Source organism: Sus scrofa, chromosome 17 (genome assembly GCF_000003025.6).
Source record: "Sus scrofa isolate TJ Tabasco breed Duroc chromosome 17, Sscrofa11.1, whole genome shotgun sequence".
Classification (NCBI taxonomy): Eukaryota; Metazoa; Chordata; class Mammalia; order Artiodactyla; family Suidae; genus Sus; species Sus scrofa.
Window position 1 is genome coordinate 31,022,601 of NC_010459.5, and position 21,719 is coordinate 31,044,319.

The 21,719-nt window shown below is 43.5% G+C and overlaps 1 protein-coding gene across 1 annotated transcript in view; it reads right to left on the bottom strand.

The window, feature by feature from the left end:
* The window catches only part of ABHD12 (abhydrolase domain containing 12), a 58,831-nt gene that overhangs the window by 25,124 nt on the left and 11,988 nt on the right, over positions 1–21,719 (bottom strand). The gene's annotated exons all lie outside the window — the stretch shown is intronic.

Consider the following 21,719-nt stretch of genomic DNA (forward strand, 5'->3'; position numbering starts at 1 on the left):
GCAAAGGAGGCCACCTGCTTCTGTGCTGTGCCCTCTGCTCAGAGGGGCAGACAAAGGCTGTGAGAGAGGCATCTGATGCAGGTGAGCCGACCTGGTCTGGGCTGCCAGGGAAGGGACCACTGCAGAAACACTACCTCAGAAATACAGGAGTTAAATGGATGATGCAGAAGATTTAAAATGGTACCTTAAATTCCATGTAGCCCTACACTTTCACTGAGCAAAGATGAATGATATTGTGGTTAAGGTACTGGCTCCAAAGTCAGATGATCTGGTCCAACATCCAATCTTGTAATCATGGGCAAGTTACTTAACCTGAGACTTGATTTCCTTCCTGAAAGGTGGGAATAAAAATGGTACCCCTTTTGTGGTGCTCCTGGATGGATTATATACTATAATGCAGGTAGAGTGTACCTGTGAGTCCCTGGCTTCTGATCCACAATGTATCTTAGCTGCTATCACCATCTTTGTTCTCACTGCAGAAAAGAGCAGGATCTGGGCACAGTGAATGAATGGCCCTAAAAAATGGAAGCTTGCATGTAATGTGAAAGGTCCAAAGAGACCAAAAAGGACTCAGGACTTTATTCTCAGAGAAATAAAAGAGCCCATAAGAAGAGAAGAACCTGAAATCAAATGCACACCACCAATTGCCTGATGCAAAGCATGTGCTTGCACCCTCTGCTCTGGCCACCCTCGGCCACTCCTGTGTCCCTCACATAACGTGCTCACTGGCCCTCTGGCACCTGCTGTAAGGTGTTCAGGTAGCTTGAGTTTTTATGCTCTGAAAGAAAGGGAAGCGTGTCCACACACAGACTTGTTCAGAAATATTCATGGCAGCTTTATTCAGCCAAAAGCTCAGACAACTCAAACGTCCATCACAGGTTAGTGGATAAACACAGTCTGTTCCTAGCGTGGGATACCACACAGCAACAAACAGGAGCCAACTAATGACACGCGAACCAAGTCTTTTGTAGACAACCTTGATCAGTGAAGGTGGATGAAATGGGCTTGACTAATGACCCATGCTTCAAAACTAACTGGAGACAGTAAAAAGATCAGTGTTGCCAAGGGTTAGGGTGGGGGAAGTAGAGGGATGAATACGTAATGCACAAAGACTTTTTAGGGCAGTGGAACCATCCTGGACAATACTACAACAGTGAGTACATGTCACATTTTTGTTAAAACCCCAAACGGTGAACCCTAATTTAAACTATGGACTGTGGGAGAGAATGAGAAGTCACTGTAGGCTCACTGACTCTAATAAAATGCACCACTGTGATGGGGATGTCAGTAGTGGGGGTGGTTGTATGTGGGAGCAAAAGGTAGGAAACCTCCATGCTTTCTGCTTGGTTTGGCTGTGAACCTGAAACTGCTTTAAAATTAAAAGTTTAAAATAGTCGAACTCACAGAATCAGAGAGTAGGTGGTGGTTATCAGAAAATGCAAGGAGGGAAAAATGGAGAGTTGCTAATCAAATGGAGTAAAGCAAGACGAATAAGCTCTAGAGCTCCATCGTACAACATCGTCCCTAAAGCCCAACACTGCTCTGCACACTTCAAAATTTAAGATGGTGGAATATGTTAAGTATGCTTATGACACTAAGACAAAATGTCTTATGACACTTAAAACCATAAGATAAAATTTTAAAATACTTTATTTTAAAAAGTGAACAATAGGAGTTTCCTGCTGTGGCACAATGGGATGGGTGGCATCTCTGACGCAGGTTCAATCCCTGGCCCAGCCCAGTGGGTTAAAGAATCTGGAGTTGCCACAGCTATGGCATAGGTCACAACTGTGGCTCAGATCTGATCCCTGGCCTGGGAACTCCATATGCCATGGGGCAGCCAACAAAGGAAAATAATTAAAAATAAAAATTAAGAAATTAAAAAGTGGGAGTTCCCATTGTGGCTCAGCAGCTTAAAAATCCAACAGTGTCTATGAGGATTCAGGGTGGATCCCTGCCCCTCAGTGGGTTAAGGATCCAGCACTGCTACAAGCTGTGGCATAGCCCTCAGACGTTGCTTGGATCCAGTGCTGCTGTGGCTGTGGCACAGACCTCGGCTACATCTCTATTTCGACCGCTAATTCCATATATCGCAAGTGTGGCTGTAAAAAAAAATTTTTTAATAATAATTTTTAAAAAGTGAACAACAACAGGAGTTCCCACCATGGCTCAGCGATTAACAACCCTGACTGGCATCCATGAGGATGCGGGTTCAATACCTGGCCTCAGTCAATGGGTTAAGGATCCAGTGTTGCCGTGAGCTGTGGTGTAGGTCGAAGGCGTGGCTCAGATCCAATGCTGCTGTGGCTGTGGCGTAGGCTCCGATTGGACCCCTAGTCTGGGAACCTCCATATGCTGCAGGTGTGGCCCTAAAGAGACAAAAACAAACCAAAAAAAAAAAGTGAACAACAACAACTATAACATTACTCAGAGCTATTAAGTGTTTGGGATCCTCCCGGGGAAACCTGAAGCCCAGGATGAGAAATAAGGACAGTGCAGGAATGCACTTAATGCTTAGTGGTTTTAGATGGAACCAATAGTAAATATTACACTAAAAAATTCACAGCACCAGAAAGAAAACTATTTCGTTTTGAAAACTCAATAGCTCCTAATGTGTTAGAAATCTGGGCGGGGGGGTGGGAGGTCTTTTTAGGGCCACACCCACAGCATATGGAGGTTCCCAGGCTAGGGGTCTAATCGAAGCTACAACTGCTGGCCTAGGCCAGAGCTGCAGCAATGCCAGAGTCTGCGAAAAAAAAAAAGTTCAGGAAAAAAAACCTGATCAAGTAATCCAAGAGTCGTTTTTGAAGAAAAAGCAAAATGTTGCTATGGCGGTGGCTGTGGCTGCCAGCCAGGGAACCCAGGGTGTGGCCCTAAAAAAAAAAAAAAAGTATGAAATGCAGTAAAATGAACTGCCTGAAATCCATTATTTCTTGCATATTAAGTACAGCAATAAAATAATAAAAACTCATGTATTTGGCTAAGGTGGGTTTTTTTTTTTTTTTGTCATGTTTTAGATACTTGCCTAACATGCATGTGTTATAAACAGGAAAATAACAATGGCTAGTTCTGCTTAATGTTTTATGAAACTTTCAGGAATAATCTGAGCATAACTGCTAAGAACAAGTGCAATAGGTTGATTAATTAAACTCTAATGAGTAGATTTTTTAACAATAGCTATGTTGTATTTTTATCTATTTATATCGGCTTTTTTTAGGACAGCACCCACGCACGGCATATGGAAGTCCCCAGGCTAGGGATGAAATCAGAGCTATAGTCGCTGGCCTACGCCACAGCCATGCCAGATCCGAGCTGTGTCTGCGACCTACACCACAGCTCATGACAACGCCAGATCCTTAACCCACTGAGAAAGGCCAGGGTTCAAACCCGAGTCCTCATGGATACTAGTCATATTTGTTTCTGCTGAGTCACAACGGAAACTCTAACAACGGCTATGTTTTACAATATGTCTGCCTAAAAACAGTCTCAAAAATCTTTTTGGTAACTTGCAAGTTTAAAGTTATGCTAAGTAATAAATATTTACTTAAATATCTAACCCATTTCTAAACAAGACATTATACTAAAATATTCATTATTAAGCTTAATTTTTATATGCTTCTTCTGGGTTTTTTTTTTTTGGCTGTACTCACAGCATGTGTAAGTTCTCAGGCCAGGAACTGAACCCACGCCACAGCAGTGACCACAGCCACAGCTGTGACAATGCCAGATCCTTAACCCACCTAACCATCAGGGAACTTCTTGGCTTTTTATTTTTTATACAGTATAGAGAGGCTAAAAATATCTGTTAATAAACATGTTCTTTTTGCTATACTGAAAAACTGTAATATGAGAAAGCATATATCTATATATTCACAAAATTTGCTAATTTGCTACAAAATGTTGGTATATGACAGACAATTCCCAATTGTCTACAATCTAAAAGGTTACTAAGGGTTAAAAAGTATTACCACTATATATGCAAATGAAATTACCATTAATAATAAGGGTAAAGGGAGATAACGTTGCATGAAAATTATGCAAGGACTGTAGGATGTATTTTTTGTTAAGAGAAAAAGAATAAATTTTGTCCTAAAGTAAATAACTGGTTGTTTCACAATGAGGAAAAAAAAGAAAAGAGTAGGGCAAAACCTGAATGGATACAGACAGTTGTAGGTTAGTGGGAAAGGAATTTTATGTTGTATGGTCAAGACTGTCTACAATTGGATGGATATATTTATATGGTTTTTAAACAATGAGCTTAGGGAGTTCTCTTGTCATGAAGCAGGTCAAGGATCTGGCTTTGTCACTGCAGCAGCTTGGGTCACTTCTGTGATGAGGGTTGGATCCCTGGTCCGGGAAATTCCACCAACCATGCGTGTAGCTAAAAAAACTTTTTTTAAAATGAGTTTAATTAAGTATTAACAGTACCCAAATGCAAAACTAAAGTTGAGCTGTCTTACTGTTAAGATGACAAAATTTTCTTAGGCTATAGGTCTGCTCTTAACAAATAAGGGGCTAGGAGTTCCCGTCGTGGCTCAGTGGTTAATGAATCTGACTAGAAACCATGAGGTTGTGGGTTTGATCCCTGGCCTTGCTCAGTGGGTTAAGGATCCGGTGTTGCTGTGAGCTGTGGTGTAGGTTTCAGACGCAGCTCGGATCCCGTGCTGCTGTGGCTGTGGTGTAGGCCAGCGGCTCCAGCTCTGATTAGACCCCTAGGCCTGGGAACCTCCACATGCCGAGAGAACGGCCCTAGAAAAGGCGAAAAGATTTAAAAAAAAAAAAAAAAAGGTTATAAAAAGGTTTTCTGGAGTTCCCGTCGTGGCGCAGTGGTTAACGAATCCGACTAGGAACCATGAGGTTGCGGGTTCGGTCCCTGGCCTTGCTCAGTGGGTTAACGATCAGGCGCTGCCGTGAGCTGTGGTGTAGGTTGCTAAGAAATAGCAACAACAACAACAACAACAACAAAACGACAAAATAAATAAATAAATAAATAAAAATAAAAAATATATATATTAAAAAAAAAGGTTTTCTTTACATTTTAAGTACTCTGCCTAGGAAACAAAGATTTTAAGTCTTATCAGAACACCTTCCTTGGAGTTCCTGTCGTGGCGCAGTGGTTAACGAATCCGACTAGGAACCACGAGGTTGCGGGTTCATTCGTGGCCTTGCTCAGTGGGTTAAGTATCCAGCGTTGCCGTGAGCTGTGGTGTAGGTTGCAGACGCGGCTTGGATCCAGCGTTGCTGCAGCTCTGGCGTAGGCCGGTGGCTACAGCTCTGATTCGACCCCTAGCCTGGGAACCTCCATATGCCGCGGGAGCAGCTCAAGAAATGGCAAAAAGCCAAAAAAAAAAGAGGGGGGGGGATCTGGCATTGCCAAAGCTGTGGCCTAGGTCGGAATTGCCACTCAGATCTGATCCCTGGCCTGGGAACTCCGTATGCCACAGGGCAGCCAAAAAAGGAAACAAACCTAAAGTTAATTTGTTATAACCATGTTACATCCTATAACTAATTTTGAATTCACTGATTGTCACTTTGGTTAGGTAAGTATTGCTTTTTAGTGATCTATGACCCTATTTAGCTAACCCTATTTAGCTAAGAGCGAAAACCTTTTCATGCTTTTGTTTTTGTTTTGTCTTTTTTGCCTTTTCTGGGCCGCTTCCCACGGCATAGGGAGGTTCCCAGGCTAGGGGTCTAATCGGAGCTGTAGCCACCGGCCTACGCCAGAGCCACAGCAACGCGGGGTCCAAGCCAAGCCGCATCTGCGACCCACACCACAGCTCACGGCAACGCCGGATCCTTAACCCACTGAGCAAGGCCAGGGATCGAACCCGCAACCTCATGGTTCCTAGTCGGATTCATTAACCACTGCGCCACAACGGGAACTCCCTTTTCATGTTTTTGACAGCTTTTGGTATTCTGCTTTCCCCAAATCAAATCCTAAAAGAAATCCTGATTTTGAACTGATTCTGGCATTTGCCAGAGGGCACCTGGAATCACAGTTTGTTATTTACTTTGTAAAAAGAGAGATGCTAAAAATAATTAGGCTTGGGAGTTCCCGTCATGGCGCAGTGGTTAACGAATATGACTAGAAACCATGAGATTGCAGGTTCGATCCCTGGCCTTGCTCAGTGGGTTAAGGATCCGGCGTTGCCGTGAGCTGTGGTATAGGTCGCAGATGCAGCTCAGATCCAGCATTGCTGTGGCTCTGGTGTAGGCCGGCAGCTGTAGCTCCGATTAGACCCCTAGCCTGGGAACCTCCATGTGCTGTGCAAGTAGCCCTAGAAAAGACAAAAAAAAAAAAAAAAAAAAAAAAAAATTAGGCTTGGAGTTCTCGTTGTGGCCCAAAAAAGAAATGCATTTACTGGTATATGATATGTACTGGTACAATTCTACAGATAATAATAATTACATTCTTCATTTTAGATTTAAAATGTTACATGTCATAGAAACAAAATTTCCCTGTCAATTGCGTTTTGTTTTTTTTTTTTTTTTTGGTTATGCTCCTAACATTCAGAAGTTCCCGGGCCAGGAATCAAACTCATGCCACAGCAGCAACATGAGCCATGGTGGTGACAATGCTAGCTCCTTAACACACTGAGCCACCAGGGAACTCCCAATGGTTTTCATTTTACACTGATTCTTCTCAGAGTGTTTGCAATAGTTACACGTCAGAGTACAACAAAAAGGGACCATCTCAGACACCCAAAGAACTATGACAGATACTAAAGGGTACAAACTTGTGACAGCACTGCTTAAACTACTTTGAAATCAATCCATTGGACTGAGGAAGGATTTCCAAAACTCTAGGGGAGAAGCCAATAGATTCATGAAAACTACTAACTCAAGATCAAGCAGAACAAGAATTAATTACATAGGAGTGAATGAAATAATCTTGAAGAATGATTTTTTTCATGCCTGTTATTTGCAATATTGATGTTGCCTTAATGCTCTATTATCTAGAATAAGGAATCCCTTTCTCTTTCTTCTTAGGTTGTCTATAATGTGTAACAATTTAGTAGATTATACTTTAGGCAGAAATGAAACATTTATCTTTTTCTCACTACCTGATCCTTCTAGAATTTAGAGACAATGACTGAATATTCTCATTTTCATGGCGATGTAATCACTTGCGTAAGTTCAGTAGGACTCCATCATCCTTGTACAGAATACAATTGGAAACAGTGGTTTATACCCAAGGCTTTGACTGGAATGGCATATTCAAGAATGATGCAGGAGTTCCCTAATGGTCTAGAGGTTGGGGACTCAGTACTGTCACTGCTGTTCCATCCATGGCCCAGGAACTTCTACATGCCATGGGAGAGGCCAAAAAAAAGAATGATGTATTGAGGTAGACAGCTTTAAGGAAATAAGGTTGTCTTTATGGAACCACAGCTTAGAAACCCCTCTTGGAAAAACAGTCCTGGTACCTAAGGACTTAGGTTCCCAGCCTTACTAACAGGTCACTTCCTAGAAGGTCTAAAAACTGTAGGATATTTTGAGGACTTCAAGAAGACAGGAAAATTTGGAGTTCCCATTGTGGCTCAGAGGTAAATGAACCCAACTAGAATCCATGAGGACATGGGTTCGATCCCTGGCCTCACTCAGCAGGTTAAGGATCCGGCATTGCCATGAGCTATGGTGTAGGTTTCAGACGCGGCTTGGATCCTGAGTTGCTGTGGCTCTGGCGTAGGCCAGTGGCTACAGCTCTGATTCGACTCCTAGGCCTGGGAACCTCCATGTGCCACGGTATGGCTCCAAAAAGTCAAAAGACTAAAAAAAATAAACAAATAAAAAATAAAAAGACAGGAAAATTCATCCAAATCTATGGCTGTGGCCTGCAGCTGCAGATCCAATTCGACCCACAGCCCAGGAACTTCCATATGCCACAGGTGCGGTCCTAAAGATTTAGCAAAAAAAAAATAAAGTCTAGTCTGAGATTTCTCATAAAATGTTCTAGTAAAGCAATCTTTTAAGGGGCCTATGTGATCAACTGGCATTCTTACTGTGCTGTAAGTGATTAGGCCACATCTAATTTTTTTGGTAAAAAAAAATAATAATCTTACTTTGAGTAAGAAGGACACGACCGTGAAGAGAAATTTTAAATTTCAAAGGAAAACTGGGGAGTTCTCTTTGTGGCTCAGCAGTAACAAACCCAACTAGTATCCATGAGGTTGCAGGTTCAATCTAGGGCCCTGCCTAGAGGGTTAAGGATCTGGGTTGCCATGAGCTGTGGTGTAGGTCGCAGATGCAGCTCAGATCTGGCGTGGCTATGGTGTAGGCCAGCAGCTGCAGCTCTGATTCAACCCCTAGCCTGGGAACTCTCATATGCCATGGGTTAGGCCTAAAAAGCAAAAAAAGAAAACTGAAACTGTAACACATTCTTGTGGGTTATTCTAGTCCTGCACATTATCTTTGAGGTTTTATCATCTGTAAACTGGCCTAGATCCTGCTCTCTTGCACATTTTATTGCCTTTACCAAATTCTTAATCTTTGGGTCTCCTTCAACATCTGGTTATAACACTCCAAATGAACCTTTCAGTTTTCTTCCCACCCTCCTGATTCGAGGTGACAGGAAACTATGACCTGACAGCCCAGATCCTTACAGGGGAAGCCAGGCTGTTGTGCAGCTGCCCCTTCCCCAAGGATCTGAAAAATCTTGCAAGCTGATCATCCTGACGTAAACCTCAAATGGCTTTACCACACCAGACCACATATGGGATGTCATCACCAAAGATGTTCAGGCTGCAACCTAGGAAACCTGTGCTACTGTCATTGCCATCCTCACCCCACCACTTCCTTCACGTTTAAGTCTTCTCAACTGACGCCCTCTGGGCTCAGAAACTGGGTTTAGAATCTGCTCCAGCCATTAATCTCTGTTTTTCTGTGGCCTCGGTTCTAATCTCAGGTCCTCTCTCCCACTTCCTCAGCCCAGTCTTCACTGTAGCAACCAGTAGCTCCTTGCTCCTGACACTTCTTGAAAAGTTCCAAGTGGGGGAAATAATAACCCACCCAAAATGGTCTAAATTACTTCAAAGTGAAAACATTTGACCTCTAAAAGATACAGAAAGCAGTCCCATCTGAAAGTCCCTCCTCTGCCTCGAGCAGAGCTTTAGGAGAGCAGCTGCACCCACCGCCCGGGGGAGTTCTCCAGTTCAATCTGGCGGTGCCTGACCTTGGGCACAGGACATCCAAAGAACCTGTGTCGACACAGCCTTACCAGAGCCTTCCGCCCTATACAGCCCTAACCCTGTCCCTCCCCTCAGTGAAAATGGTCCATAAGCATTTCCCTCTGACTATTTGGGGGGCTACTCTCTTGACAGAGCACCCCTACGCATACAGAGTACAGTAAACTTCTCTCCTGTTATCTGTTGGTTGTCAGCTACTTCAGATAGAAAGTGGTGCAGGAAAGCTGCTCCTGCCGGTAGCAGCATGGTTGGGTCTGCCCTCTGTCTTCTCCTACGCAATGAACTCCCTCCAGCAGCAAATGGATTTACATCTTTGTCTCCTGCTATCTACCTTAAGGCCACACCTATAGACTGTGCTCAGTGAACATTCCAATGAGGAATTACTGCTCCTTGATCATAAACACAGAAGAGTACCACCAGAACCACCACCGACTTCTCTGGAATCCCATTACACTTAGAGCTCCAATTTTTTTTTTCTGTTTCATAGTTTGTGTCTTCAATCAAGCAACCTCACTGAAAGTTACTCTGGTTGACAGTCACTTGGTTGTGAATGAGAATCTTCTAAGGAATTTATAAAATATCAATGACTGGAGCTTGCTTCAGAAATTCTAGTTTTACTGGTCTAAAGAATGACCTTGCCATTTGGCACTGTGCCATGACTTTTACTACCTTTTTTAAAACTACTCACAGAATGTAAGACAGTGCAGACACACAGGTCAACTACTACATTTGTGTATTATTATTATTATTATTATTTGCTTTTTTTGGGGGGGGCCGCAGGTACGGCATGTGCAAGTTCCCAGGGTAGGGGCTGAATTGGAGCCGCAGCTCCTGGCCTACACCATAGTCACAGCAAGGCAGGATCTGCGCCCCATTCGCAACCTACACCACAGCTCACGGTAACGCCAGATGCTTAACCCACTGAGCAAAGCCAGGGATCACACCCGCAACCTCATGGTCACTAGTCAGGTTCATTTCCGCTGCGCCACGATGGAAACTCCAAGTTTTTCTTCTTTTTTTTTTTTTTTAGTGGCCACATCTGTGGCATATGGAAGTTCCCGGGACGGGGACTGAATCTGAGCTGCAGCTGTGGCAACACAGAATCCTTTAACCCACTTCACCAGGCCAGGGATTGAATCTGTGCCTCCATAGTGACCCAAGCTGCTGCAGCTGGATTCCTAACCCTCTGTGCCAATTCTCAGTGGAACTTCTTTGTGTATTAATCTGACAGGCTAAGTGAGAAGACTTCCAGTTAGGAGGCTACCTGTATCTCTCAAGCTCAGGATACAGTTTTCTCAGAAGCTGTGGTTCAGATTTGATTTCTGGCCTGGGAATTTCTATATGCCTCAGGTGCAGCCAAAAAAGAAAAAACAAACCAAAAAACAACAGTGCCTCCCAAACTGAAAGGGAGAAATAACCCCAGGTCATCCCCCCATAGTAACTCCTGTTCCAGGCACTGGGCACTGTAGAGACTTCACTTCTCACAGGCCCCTGCGGAGCAGCTGGCACAAGACCCCCTTAAACAATAAACACTCAGCACGTGCATGATTCTCTATGAAGCACAGCCTGTCTGCTTCCAGATAAAGGTTTCCCAGACACTGCTTTGATACCCAATGGCTTCAGATTGCTGGGAACTGGCCACCCTCTCTTCCCTGGAAGTAGCATCTCACCCTGGAAGTGGCATCTGCCACCATGGACCCACACCCCTCTTGAGCACCAGGACCAGCTCTTCTGGCACAACCTGGGGACCAACTCCACCTGCATGAGCCCCTGGTGGGCAAGCCCCAAATGCACTAAGACAGGAACACATACTCCTAGGCAGAAGGGCTGCAGTTCTGGGAAAATGTGTGAGAATCAGGAGGCAAGCACAGGAATGGCACCTGCTTCCCCTCTGGCCTCTGGATTGATACTGATTTGCTTTTTTGAAAACTTACTGTTCCCAAGGTAGATGTTTAAACAACCTGCCTGATTCCTCTACCAGGGAAAGGAAGAGAATATTGGATGAAGACTCAGAGCAAGGCCCCGCCCAGTAAAACAGGCCCTTAGGCAGTTGGGAGCACCTGGGAAGTGCAAGGCATGGAACTTCCAAAGCTGGGTTCCTCATGGCAGTGGAGACAGAGCAGGCCTGCCACTCCTCACAGCTGAGACTCCAGGGCAAATCAATTCTCTGAGCCTCAGTCTCCTCAACTCTAATGGAATCTACCTGCTGAGTCCAAGAGCAAGGAAGAGGAACGCTCAGCATGTGGAGAAGGATGGTTGCGTGACCTGGCTGGTGGGAAGCAAAAAACATTCTGGCTCTGTCCAGCCCTGTTTGGCTAAACTATCCAGCTGAGCTCCAATTTCCTGCTCTAGTATCTTAAATTACAATTACTTTTTAACCACACTGGTGCTTAAAAGCAGTAGTGTGATGTTTCAGAAAGGACTCAAGTAATGCCACGTGCAATGTCAGATGGGAAGCTAAGCATTAAGCAGGGGCACGGCTGTGGCAGGGCTGCCAGTCTGTCAGACGTGGACCTCTCCCAGCCCTGGCAGCTCACAGTTGGACCCACCTCACTTCTACAGCCCAGGGCCTGAGGACATTTAAACTTTCTAGCTTCCCAACTCCAATAATTTTTTTTTTCTTCTCTCTGGGGCCTCATCCACGGCATATGGAGATTCCCGGGCTAGGAGTCCAGTAGGAGCTGTTGCTGCTGGCCTACGCCACAGCCACAGCCACGCCAGATCTGAGCGGGATCTGCGACCTACACCACAGTTCATAGCAATGCTGGATCCTTAGCCCACTGAGCAAGGACAGAGTTCGAACCTAGTTGGGTTTGTTAACTGCAGAGCCACGACAGGAACTACCAGTAATATTTTTAATTATAAGAGAATTTTAAATTTTTTTCTCTTTATGCTTTCTTCTTCTATGGGAAGACATTCTTCTCTGATCTTGAGACTGGATAAATATTCCAATTTTGGAGTTCCCATTGTGGCTCAGTGGAAACAAACCCGACTAGTATCCATGAGGAAGCAGATTTGATCCCTGGTCTCATTCAGTGGGTTAAGGCTCCAGTGTTGCCGTGAGCTGTGGTGTAGGTCCCAGACTCGGCATGGATCTGGTGTTGCTGTGGCTGTGGTGTAGGCTGACAGCTACAGCTCCAACTGGACCCCTAGCCTGGGAACTTCCATATGTCATGGGTATGGCCCTAAAAAGATTAAAAAACAAAACAAAACAAAACAAAAAACTACCACCACCAAATCCGACAGCCTGAGCTTATTTCTTGCTCTTGCTGTGTGTCCAGCACAGATCAGCAGGGGTTCCACTAATCCTAGCTGCTCAGAAACCTGTCAGCAAGCACCATTGCTTCATGATGTCACCATCTCCACAAATGGCACTAGGAAAAAAGGCATGGAAAGCCACAAATCTGCTATGAAATGCTTCTACCTAGAGAGTCACATGTCACGCCTTCTGACCATGGACCACATCTTGCTTCAAATGGGCAAGGCCCAGAACTGGAAATTCAGCAAGCGGTAATGACAAGCACAAGGGTGAGACAGCTACATCTGAGAGCAAAACATTTACAAAATGGATAAAGGAAGCTACTTCACAACTTCACACTGGAGAAACTTGCTTTTTAAGAAAGCCCTAGGTAAATTTCTTAACAAAGGACTATTTTTAGATGCAAGTGAATTTGCCCCCCCCCCCACCCCGCCGCTTCCTATCTGAGAAGCCTCAAGCTTCTGGGTTCTTTATTAAAGGAGTGAACACTGGCACCACGAAATCTCTACTTAGCCTGATTACAGCTGCTTAGGACATGCTCACCTCCCATGGCCAAGGTACACAGTGTTGATGACATGGGGGTCCCTGATAACAAAGACTTTTCAGAAAGTCAAAGGGGCCAACCAAGCTGGCTCCATAGTCATTTTCCTCTGAGTCCTAGCTCCCCCATGGCTCTGCAGCAGGTGCACAGACCTTGCCAGCTTCCACAAGGTGGCTGTGCCAAGCCAACTAGGAGGTCCCAGAGGAGGCCACCTACCTGAGGGGGCAGGCTTGTGAGCTCAGGAGCCCACTCCTCAGCACCTTGCTGTGGTCATTAATGTGGTCAGAAAAGAAAGTGACATGTTGGTTAATTCACTGGTTTCCAGCAATTGCCCAATATTTTCAACCCATATTTCCCTGTTCTAACAGTCAAGATGTGTAAAAGAGACAGCCCTAACAGGAGGGAGGCACAGTGGTTAGAAGGCAGGCCCTAGAACCCACAGCTCTGGCTTCTGTTGCTGTGTGACCCTGGGCAAACTACATAACTATCTGTGCCTTGATTTCTTCGTCTGTGAAACAGGGTGCCTTGTGAGGTAGTTTAAAGCATTTAAGGTGCTGAAGAGAATGGTATCTGGTACAAACCACTTAATGCTATTTGTACTAATTCTCCCTGCGTCAACCTTTATGGTGCTCCGCTTTTCTTTCTCTTCATTCTTTTGGACTGTTCTGACTCTATCACACTCCTTCATTTTCCTTGCCCCCCATCATCAGCAAACTTGCTAGATGCTATTTCTGAAAGACAATTGAGTATCCAGAATACAAAAGGGCTGCTTTAAAAGCTCAGGAAATACAGGAGTTCCCATCTTGGCACAGTGGAAACAAATCCAACTAGGAACCATGAGGTTGCGGATTCGATCCCTGGCCTTGCTCAGTGGGTTAAAGATGGGCATTGCCCTGAGCTGTGGTGATAGGTTGCAGATGTGGATTGGATCCTGCGTTGCTGTGGCTGTGGTGTAAGCAACCAGCTACAGCTCCAATTAGACCCCTAGCCTAGCAATCTCCATATGCCGCAGGTGCGGCCCTAAAAAGACAAAAAGACCAAAACAAACAAACAAAAAAAGCTTAGCAAATATAGTCTTCCTGCTGTTGAAGGACTGCAGCCCAAGACCCTGAGTGTAGCCTTGGCTCTTAACAAAGATTCCCCTCAGCAACACATACATTTAAAAAAGGTGAATGCCACTGAAATATACACTTAAAAAAGGTTAAAGTGGTAAATTTTGCTATGTATATTCTACCACAATAACTTTATTTAATGGCTGTCTCATTTGGGAAATTATTAAAACTCCCTTTTTGGGAGTTCTCATCATGGCTCAGCAGTAACGAACCCGACTAGTATCCATGAGGATGCGGGTTCAATCCCTGGCCCTGCTCAGTGGGTTAAGGATTTGGCATTGCCATGAGCTGTGGTGTAGGTCACAGACATGACTCAGATCCTGCGTTGCTGTGGCTGTGGCGCAGGCAGGCTGCTGTAGCTCCAATTCAACCCCTAGCCTGGGAGCTTCCATATGCCATGGGTGTGGCCCTAAAGAGACAAAAAAAAAAAAAAAAAAAGACAAAAAAAAACCCTTCCCTTTTTGGAGTTCCATGTGGATCAGCAGGTTAAGGGTCCAACATTGTCTCTCTGAGGATGTGGGTTCAATCCCTAGCCTCACTCAGGGGTTAAGGATCCAATGCTGCCACCAGCTTCAGCATAAGTTGCAGATGCAGCTTGGATCCAGTATTGCCAAAAGCTGTGGTATAGGCCTCAGCTGCAGCTCTGATTCGACCCCTAGCCCAGGAACTTCCATATGCCACACAGGTACGGCTGTAAGAAGAAAAAAAAAACCCACTAAACTCCCTTTTCACAAGAAGCATTCTGTTTGTGTAGAACGAGAATTGTTGGTAGGAGACCACACCAATTTCTAAGCAAACCAGAAAACACCCTAACAAGTAGAAATTACCTCCTTCGCAGTGTTATTTTCTTTCTTTCTTTCTTTTTTGGTCTTTTGTCTTTTTAGGGCCACACCCACGACATACGGATGTTCCCAGGCTAGGGGTCAAATCAAAGCTACAGCTACCTGCCTACATCACAGCCGCAGCAACGCTGGATCCTTAACCCACTGAGCGAGGCCAGGGATCAAACCTGCAACCTCATGGTTCCTAGTCAGATTCATTTCCGCTGCTCCACACTGGGAACTCCTACAGTGTTATTTTCATAGCAAAAACCTATCTGAGAAAACTGTTAACACTCCCATTTTAGAGATATGGAAACTAAGCTCACTATTATTAAATCATCCACTCAAGGTAAGGCCACAACTGAGAGTGGGTCTACACTATCTAAAGGAACTAGAAAAAGAAGAACAAACAAACCTCAAAGTTAGTAAAAGGAAAGACACAATAAAAATCAAGGAAGAAATAAATTAGAGACAAAAAAAGAGAAAAAGAAAAAAGAAAAACACACATATAATAGAAAATATCAATGAAACTAAGAGCTGGTTCTTTGAAAACACGAACAAAATTGACAAACTTTGGCCAGATTCACCAAGGAAAAGTGAAAACCCAAATAAAGTCAGAAGCAAAAGTTATAAATGACACCAAAGAAATACAAAGGATCATAAGAGATTACTATAATTACATAGCAATAATATGGACAACCCAGTACAAATGGGTAAATTCTTAGAAACACACAATCCCCTAAGACTGAATCAGGAAAAAAACAGAAAATATGAACAGAGTGATTACCACTCATGAACTTAAATCAGTAACTTAAAAACAACCCGTGATCAGACAGATTTACACGTAAACTCTACCAAACATTCAAAGAAGAATTAATATCTTTCTTTCTCAAATTACTCCCAAAAAAAAAAAAAAAAAAGGAAGAGGAAGGAATGCTTCCAAACTCATTCTATAAGGCCAGCATCCCCTGATACCAAAACCAGATGAAGACACTATGAAAAAAGGAAAATAAAGGGCCAATATCCCTGATGAACATAGATGCAAAAATCCTCAAAAAAAAATTAGCAAAATGAATTCAACAATGCATTAAAAAAAGATCATACACCATAATTAAGTGGGATTTATCCAGGGATGCAAGGATATTTCAATATCCAGAAATCAGTGATAAACACCACATAACAAATTGAAAAGTAAAAATCATATCATCTCAATAGACGCAGAAAAAGCTTTTGACAAAATCCAACATCCATTTATGATAAAAACTTTAAAGAAGGTCAGTACAGAGGGAACATACTTCAACATAACAAAGGCCGTATATGACAAACCTATGCCATCATACAATAAGGGGAAATGCTTTCAGCTTTTCTGATCTTCTGTTCTGATCTTGTTCTAATATCAGAACAAGTCAAGGATGCCCACTCACCATTTTTATTCAACATAGTATTGGAAGTCCTGGCCACAGCAATCAGACAAGAAAAAGACATAAAAAGAAAGGCAGAAGTAAAACTGTCACTGTCGGAGTTCCTGTCGTGGCTCAGTGGTTAACGAATCCAACTAGGAACCATGAGGTTGCGGGTTCAATCCCTGGCCTTGCTGAGTGGGTTAAGGATCGGGTGTTTCCGAGAGCTGTGGTGTAGATTGCAGACACAGCTCGGATCCCACATTGCTGTGGCTCTGGCATAGGGTGGCGGCTACAGCTCCAATTAGATCCCTAGCCTGGGAACCTCCATATGCCGTGGGAAGCAGCCCTAGAAAAGGTAAAAAGACAAAAAGACAAAAATAAATAAATAAAACTGTCACTGTCTGCAGATGACATGACACTATATATAGAAAATCCCAATGATATCACCATAAAACTATCAGAACTCACCAATGAGTTCAGTTAAGCTGCAGGAAAGACAAAAGAATACCAATCTGTTGTATTTCTATACATAAAAATGAACTATCCAAATGTGTTAATAAAACAACCCCATTTACAACTGCATCAAAAAGAATAAACTATCTGGGAAAAACCTAACCAAGAAAGTAAAAGATCTGTACTCAGAAAGCTATAAGACACTGATAGGAGTTCCAGTCATGGCACAGTGGTTAACAAATCTGACTAGGAACCATGAGGCTGCAGGTTGAGCTGTGAGCTTTGGTGTGGGTCACAGACGCAGCTCAGATCCTGCATTGCTGTGGCTCTGGTGTAGGCCAGCGGCTGAGGCGCAAATTAGACCCCTAGCCTGGGAACCTCCATATGCCGAAGGAGTGGCCCTAGAAAAGGCAAAAAGACAAAAGAGAAAGAAAAAAGAAAAAAAGAAAGCTATAAGACACTGATAATAGAAACAAATAAAAGGAAAGCTATATCATGCTCATGGTTTGGAAGAATACAAAGCCAATACACAGATTCAGTGCAATCCCTATCAAAATTCAATAACACTTTTCACAGAAATAGAGTAAATAATGCTAAAGTTTGTATGGAAAAACAAAAGACTCCCAAATCACCAAAATAATCTTAAGAAGAACAAAGCTAGAGGTATCATGCTGCATGATTTCAAACTATACTACAAAGCTATACTAATAAAAACAGAATGGTACTGATGCAAAAACAGACACATGGATTGATGGTACAGAATAACAAACCCAGAAATAAACCCACACTACATGGTCAACTAATCTATGACAAAGGAGGCAAGAATATATGATGGGAGGAAAGACAGCCTCTTCAATAAATGGTGCTGGGAAAACTGGACAACTATATGCAAAAGAACTGAACAGGAATACTTTCTCATACCACATACAAAAATATTTTTAATTTTTTTGTCTTTTTTTGTAGAGTCACACCTGTGGCATATATAAGTTCCTAGGCTAAGGGTCGAATTGAGCTGTAGCTGCCAGCCTTCACCATAGCCACAGCAATGAGGGAACTGAGCCTCATCTGCAACCTACACCACAGCTCACGGCCACGCTGGATCGTTAACCCACTGAGCAAGGCCAGGGACCGAACCCGCATTCTCATGGATACTAGTTGGGTTTGTTACCGTTGAGCCACAATGGGAACTCTCATATACAAAAATAAATTCAAAATGGATTAAAGACTTAAATGTAAGACCTGAAACCATAATCTTCTAAAAGAAAACAGAGGCAGTGTACTTACTGACATCAGTCTTAGCTTATATATAAAATACATATAAATGTATATATACCTTCAGGCAAGGGAATCAAAAGTAAAAAATAAATGAGACTACATCAAACTAAAAAGTTTTTGCATAGTGAAGGAAACTATCGACAACAACGCAGCCTACTGAATGGGAGAAGATATTTGCAGGCATTATATTTAATGAGGGGTTGATATCCAATATATAGAATTCATACAACTCAACATCAAAAAACAAACAACCAATTAAAAAAATGGGTCAGGCGCCCCATCGTAGCTCAATTGAAACAAATCTAACTAGGAACCATGAGGTTGCGGGTTCGATCCCAGGCCTCGCTCAGTGGGTTAAGGATCTGGTATTGCTGTGGCTGTGGCATAGGCCAGCAGCTGTAGCTCCAACTGAACCCCAACCTAGGAACCTCCATATGCCACAGGTGTGGCCCTAAAAAGCAAAAAAAAAAAGGGGGGGGGTGTCAGAGGAACCAAATGTTTTCCGGAGAAAATATACAGATGGCCAACAGACACATGAAAACATGCATCATGGTCACATCACCAATCATCACATAAATGAAAATGAAAACCTCACATCTGTCAGAAAACTATCATCAAAGACAACAAAGGGAATTCCCATTGTGGCTCAGTGGTAACAAACCCAACTAGTACTCATGAGGACTCAGGTTCAATCCCTGGGCCCACTCAGTGGGTTAAGGATCCAGCATTGCCATGAGCTGGGGTGTAGGTCACAGACTCGGCCTGGATCCAGTATTGCTGTGGCTGTGATGTAGGCTGGCAGCTGTAGCTCCAATTCAACCCCTAGGCTGGGAGCTTTCATATGCCCCAGGGGCAGCCCTAAAAAAAATAATAATAATAAAGGCAAAAACAACAACAACAACAACAAATAGGAGTTCACACTGTGGCACAAGAGATCAACACTGTCTCTGCAGCAGGATGCGGGTTTGATCTCCAGCCCGGCACAGTGGGTTAAGGATGCAGTGTTGTTGCAGCTGTGGCATAGGTCGAAATTCTGGCTCAGATGAGTTCCCTGGCCCAGGAATTCCATTAAGCTGCAGGACAGCCAAAAAAGAAAAGGAAAAAAAAAAAAGATAACAAGTAACAAGTGAACAAAGAAAATGTGATAGCACACACACACACACACACACACACACACACGGAATGTGACTTAGCCACTAAAAAGAAAAAGAAACAAAAAATCTTGTCATTTGCAAACAAAATAGGTGGATCTGAAGGTATTATACTAAGTGAGATAAGTCAGACCAAGAAAGACAAATACTGTAAATAAATACATACTACATACATACATACATACATACATACATACATACATACATACAAATATTGTAGCTCCAATTCAACCCCTAGCCTGGGAACTTCCACATTCTGCAAATGAAGCCCAAAATGCGAAATAAAATTACAACTTTGTAGGGTGACAGATGGTAATGACTTAGCATGGTGATCATTTTGTAATACATCAAAATATTGACTCACTATGTTGGACACCTAAAACTAATACAGGAGGTCAATTATACCTCATTTATAAGGTAAGAGGGAGGAGTTCCCATCGTGGCACAGCAGAAACAAATCCAACTAGGAACCATGAGGTTGAAGGTTCGATCTCTGGCCTCAATGAGTGGGTTAAGGATCTGGTGTTGCTTGTGAGCTGTGGTGTGGGTCGCAGACACACCTCGGATCCTGCGTTGCTGTGGCTGTGGTGTAGGCCAGCAGCTGCAGCTCCAACTGGACCCTTAGCTTGGGAAGCTCCTAAGGCATCCCCCCCCCAAAAAAAAGGAAGAAAAGAACAATATCACAGAAGCTCTCCCACAGGAGTGAGAGTTCAAAACTTCACATCAGGTTCCCCAGCCTGGAGATCTGGCATTTTGGGGAGGAGCCCCCCTGGAGCATTTGGTGTTGAGAGCCAGCAGGGCTTTCACTCGGGAGCTCAATAGGACTGGGGGAAACAGAGACTCCACTCCTGGAGAACACACACAGGATCTCATGTGCACCAGGTCCTAGGGCAAAGCAGGGACTCCATAAGAATCTGGGTCAGACCAACCTACAGGTATTGGAGTGTCTCCTAGGAAAGCAGGAGGCAGCTGTGGCTCACTGTGGGGGCAGGATGTTGGAGGCAGAGATCCCAGGGAATAATCATTGGCATGAGCTCCATGGAGGCCGCCATTTTTGAAATGTCTGCCCCCGCCACCCCTACCCCTCAGCCATCAGGGCCGAGAAGCCCCAGACCAAACAGAAAACAGGGTGGGAACAGAGCCCCACTCATCAGCAAAGAGTCTGCCTAAAGTCCTTCCAGGCACACAGCCACCTGTAATCACACCTAGAGACAAAGCCCACCTACCAGAGGGACAAGACTCAGCTTCATCTACCAGTGGGCAGGTACCTCTCCCTCCCACCAGGAAGCCTGCAACGAGCCCTGGTATCAACTTCATTTTTCAGGAGGCAGACCCCAGAAGCAAGAGAGGCAATAATCCTCTAGCCTGCAAAAAAGAGACCAGAAAAAAAGCTATACCAAGTGAAAAGGCAGAGAAATACAAGCCAGATGAGAGAACTAGACAAAACTCCAGAAAAGCAGCTAAGTGAACTGGATATTAGCAGCCTCTATGAAAAAGACTTTAGAATAACAGTAGTAAGATGATCCGAGATCTTGGAAAAAATCTGGAGGCAAAGATTGATAAATTACAAGAAACATTTAACAAAGAAATATAAGACTTAAAGAATAAACAAGTGGAGATTAACCAAAATGAAAAATTCACTAGAAGGAACCAATAGCAGAATACAGGAGGCCGAAGAATGAATAAACAAGGTGGAAAGATCACTGACAGAGAAAAGAATAAAGAAAAAAGAATGGAAAGAAATGAGGACAGTCTAAGATGTTAAACGCACCAATATTCACATTATAGAGGTGCCAGAAGAAAAGAGAAAGGGTCAGAGAAAATATTTGAAGAGGTAATAGTTGAAAACTTCCATAACATGGAAAAGGAATCACTCAGTCAAGTCCAGGAAGCACAGCAAATACCATATAAAATAAACCCAAGGAGGGACATCCTGAGACACATATTAATCAAGCTGATCAAAAAAAAAATTTTTTTTTGTCTGTTTTAGGGCTGCACCCGTGGTATATGGAGGTTCCCAGGCTAGGGGTCTAATTGGAGCTATAGCCACTGGCCTATGCCAGAGTCACAGCAACACAGGATCCGACACATCTGTGACCTACCTCACGGCAATGCTGGACCCTTAACCCACTGAGTGAGGCCAGGAATCAAACCCACAACCTCGTGATTCCTAGTCGGATTTGTTAACCACTGAGCCATAACGGGAATTCCATGTGAATCAAAATTAAAGACAATGAGAAAATATTGATAGCACCTAGGGAAAAACAACAAATAACATAAAGGGCAACCTAATAAGGTTACCAGCTGATTTTTCAGCAGAAATTCTTCAGGCCAGAAGGGAATGGCATGATATACTTAAAGTGTTGAAAGGAAAAAACCTACAACTAAGAATACTCTACCAGCAAGGCTTGCATTCAGATTTGACAGAGAAATTGAGTTTTTCAGACAAGCAAAAGCTAAGAGTATTCAGCACTACCAAACCAGCTTTACAACAAATACTAAAGGAACTTCTCTAGGTG